The 3,518-nt window shown below is 45.0% G+C and overlaps 2 non-coding genes across 2 annotated transcripts; both read right to left on the bottom strand.

Annotated features, from left to right (window-relative positions):
• Positions 1-924: 924 nt before the first annotated feature.
• trnai-aau (transfer RNA isoleucine (anticodon AAU)) lies at positions 925-998 on the bottom strand. The gene has a single exon. It is a non-coding gene; the product is annotated as a tRNA-Ile (tRNA).
• A 2,037-nt stretch (positions 999-3,035) lies between these two features.
• Positions 3,036-3,109, bottom strand: trnai-aau (transfer RNA isoleucine (anticodon AAU)). The gene has a single exon. It is a non-coding gene; the product is annotated as a tRNA-Ile (tRNA).
• Between the last annotated feature and the right edge of the window lie 409 nt (positions 3,110-3,518).

Consider the following 3,518-nt stretch of genomic DNA (forward strand, 5'->3'; position numbering starts at 1 on the left):
AAAAAAAGAAGGAAAATTGTCTGAAGTTGTTGAATTCAAACAACTTCAGGTAATTTTATTTCAATTATTTTATTTAACTTTTTTAGTTGTGTTTTTTTTTTCACTGTTCTGTACCTCTTATTTCTTGACTGTCTCTCTTTCTCTCGCTCCCCACTCTCTCAATACCTTTTTCCTCTCCTCTTCCCGCTTTGCTACCCTTCTCCCCTGTGTTCGATTTTGTCTCTGCTTCACCCATCCCTCACATAATTTGTCACATAGCGCTGGCTTCAGCCTGGGTCATTCACGCCTCTTAATCTCCCTTTTATCTCTGCATGCACTGTCATTATCACCTTTGCATCTGGAGCCTTGACTCACCTTCTCTCAGCGTGGTATAAATAGCTCCATAATACTCCCCCTTTGTTTTTATCTTTATCTTTAATCAGTTAGACTGGAAACGTCAGCTCTTTTCTCTCCTTGCAGATGGTGCCAGACCTGCTGAGATTTTCCAGCATTTTCTCTTTTGGTTTCAGATTCCAGCATCCGCATTAATTTGCTTTTATTAATGGCTCTATGATATTGCTGGTGATATGATAACTCCAGTGTCGATGCATGAGAGGTGAGCAAGCGAACGAATTGCCTCTGGAAGTCATGTGACGAGTATGAACAGAGATCCAGGAAAATAACACGAACGAATCTTTGATTGAATTGAAGCGTGAACTCTGGTTCTCCTCCGAGACGGTGCCAGGTCTGCCTAATACTGCACATATTTCATGTTTTGCATTTGTTGGTGAAAACAACTGAGACAGGTTGTTTTGCTGCAGTCATCACGGGTACGGCGATCAAGCCGTGCGTCTAACCCTGTCAAATGTTTTATTGCGCAGATGACGCTTCCGGCTTTGTGGAGCACGTTGTTTGGAAACACAGCAACCACACAAGCGCTGCATGTGGTCAGTGTGGGGTTGGAACCCACGACCTTGGCGTTATTAGCACCACGCTCGAACCAGCTGAGCTAACCGACCAACGCGGTCGGACCCGCGAAAGCAAATGCCTATATTGCCGGTGCTCACAACCACGGCTGCTCTGCATTTTCTGCTTCTCATCGATCGCACGATAGTCTGAAGTATTTCCTTTCGTTGCAAAGCTTTTCAACAAAAAAAAACATTTACTTTTCCGAACGCGCATACTCGAGTGTGACCATTTGGTCTGATATCTAAAATTAAGCACAAAGTCCGGACGCATGCAATTTCAATCGCAACGCCACCAGCTCAGCTGCAGCTTCTCACGTTGACAAATTTCGTCTGGAGAACCGTACCTTCAACGATCGCTCACTGTTCTTCTGGATACTCAGAGACCTTTGGAGTCAGGGTTACGTGCTGCTGATTAACTGCTACGAACCTTATGCCAAATGCATTTGAATTGTAATCTATCAGTGGGGTTCTTTCTGCTCCCGAACGACGCAGTTGCTTTGGTGTCAGCAACAGCTCAGAAGTCAATTGCACGTTTTGCTCAATGACTCATGTTGCTTATGAAATCTTCGTTTGACAGCATATTTCGCAAGTTGTCAGGCCTTCCTGCAGAGTTTGTCAGCGACAGGTCAGCTGCTAAAATGATTGCTTCAGACAGCATGCTACATCATCCTACATTTGAAAATGGAAAAGGTGCAAACGTTTACAGGCTGAACACTCGCTCACTATTTCGCCTGGCGCGTCAGAGGCTGGGAGCTGATCTTACGGAGGTTTTTCAATCATGAGGGGAATGACTCGGGTAAATAGACAAGTTCCTTTCGCTCAGGTGGGGCAGTTCAGGACGAGAGGGTATAAATCTGGTGTGGGAGGGTGAGAATTCGAAAGGCAGTGATGGGCAACGGCTGCACGCAGCGGGTGGTGCGTTTCTGGAATAAGTTACCCGACGAGCTGGTGATGGATGGTATAATTCCAATACTGTTAAGGAATCTGGGCGTGTACTTGAATAGGAAAGGGTTAGAGAGAAATGGGTCAAGTGCATGCAATCGCGGCTGGATCAGTTGAGGATATCTGTTCGGAATGGACGAGTGCGACCGAAGACTGTGTTTTCAGTGCTGTCCATAACTAATGGCTCTATGGTAGTGCAGGTGAAATGATAAAAAAGATAAATAAAAAAAAAGAAGGCAAATTGTCTGAAGTTGTTGAATTCAAACAACTTCAGGTAATTTTATTTCAATTATTTTACTTAACATTTTTGGTTGTGTTTTTTTTCACTGTTCTGTACCTCTTATTTCTTGACTGTCTCTGTTTCTCTCGCTCCCCACTCTCTCAATACCTTTTTCCTCTCCTCTTCCCGCTTTGCTACCCTTCTCCCCTGTGTTCGATTTTGTCTCTGATTCACCCATCCCTCACATATTTTGTCACATAGCGCTGGCTTCAGCCGGGTCATTCACGCCTCTTATTCTCCGTTTAATCTCTGCATGCACTGTCATTATCACCTTTGCATCTGGAGCCTTGACTCACCTTCTCTCAGCGTGGTATAAATAGCTCCATAATACTCCCCCTTTGTTTTTATCTTTATCTTTAATCAGTTAGACTGGAAACGTCAGCTCTTTTCTCTCCTTGCAGATGGTGCCAGACCTGCTGAGATTTTCCAGCATTTTCTCTTTTGGTTTCAGATTCCAGCATCCGCAGTAATTTGCTTTTATTAATGCCTCTATGATATTGCTGGTGGTATGATAACTCCAGTGTCGATGCATGAGAGGTGAGCAAGCGAACGAATTGCCTCTGGAACTCGTGTGACGAGTATGAACAGAGATCCAGGAAAATAACACGAACGAATCTTTGATTGAATTGAAGCGTGAACTCTGGTTCTCCTCCGAGACGGTGCCAGGTCTGCCTAATACTGCACATATTTCATGTTTTGCATTTGTTGGTGAAAACAACTGAGACAGGTTGTTTTGCTGCAGTCATCACGGGTACGGCGATCAAGTCGTGCGTCTAACCCTGTCAAATGTTTTATTGCGCAGATGACGCTTCCGGCTTTGTGGAGCACGTTGTTTGGAAACACAGCAACCACACAAGCGCTGCATGTGGTCAGTGTGGGGTTGGAACCCACGACCTTGGCGTTATTAGCACCACGCTCGAACCAGCTGAGCTAACCGACCAACGCTGGCAGCCCCGCGAAAGCAAATGCCTATATTGCCGGTGCTCACAACCACGGCTGCTCTGCATTTTCTGCTTCTCATCGATCGCACGATCGTCTGAAGTATTTCCTTTCGTTGCAAAGCTTTTCAACAAAAAAAAACATTTACTTTTCCGAACGCGCATACTCGAGTGTGACCATTTGGTCTGATATCTAAAATTAAGCACAAAGTCCGGACGCATGCAATTTCAATCGCAACGCCACCAGCTCAGCTGCAGCTTCTCACGTTGACAAATTTCGTCTGGAGAACCGTACCTTCAACGATCGCTCACTGTTCTTCTGGATACTCAGAGACCTTTGGAGTCAGGGTTACGTGCTGCTGATTAACTGCTACGAACCTTATGCCAAATGCATTTGAATTGTAATCTATC

This window comes from Chiloscyllium punctatum, chromosome 34, assembly GCF_047496795.1.
Source record: "Chiloscyllium punctatum isolate Juve2018m chromosome 34, sChiPun1.3, whole genome shotgun sequence".
Classification (NCBI taxonomy): domain Eukaryota; kingdom Metazoa; phylum Chordata; class Chondrichthyes; order Orectolobiformes; family Hemiscylliidae; genus Chiloscyllium; species Chiloscyllium punctatum.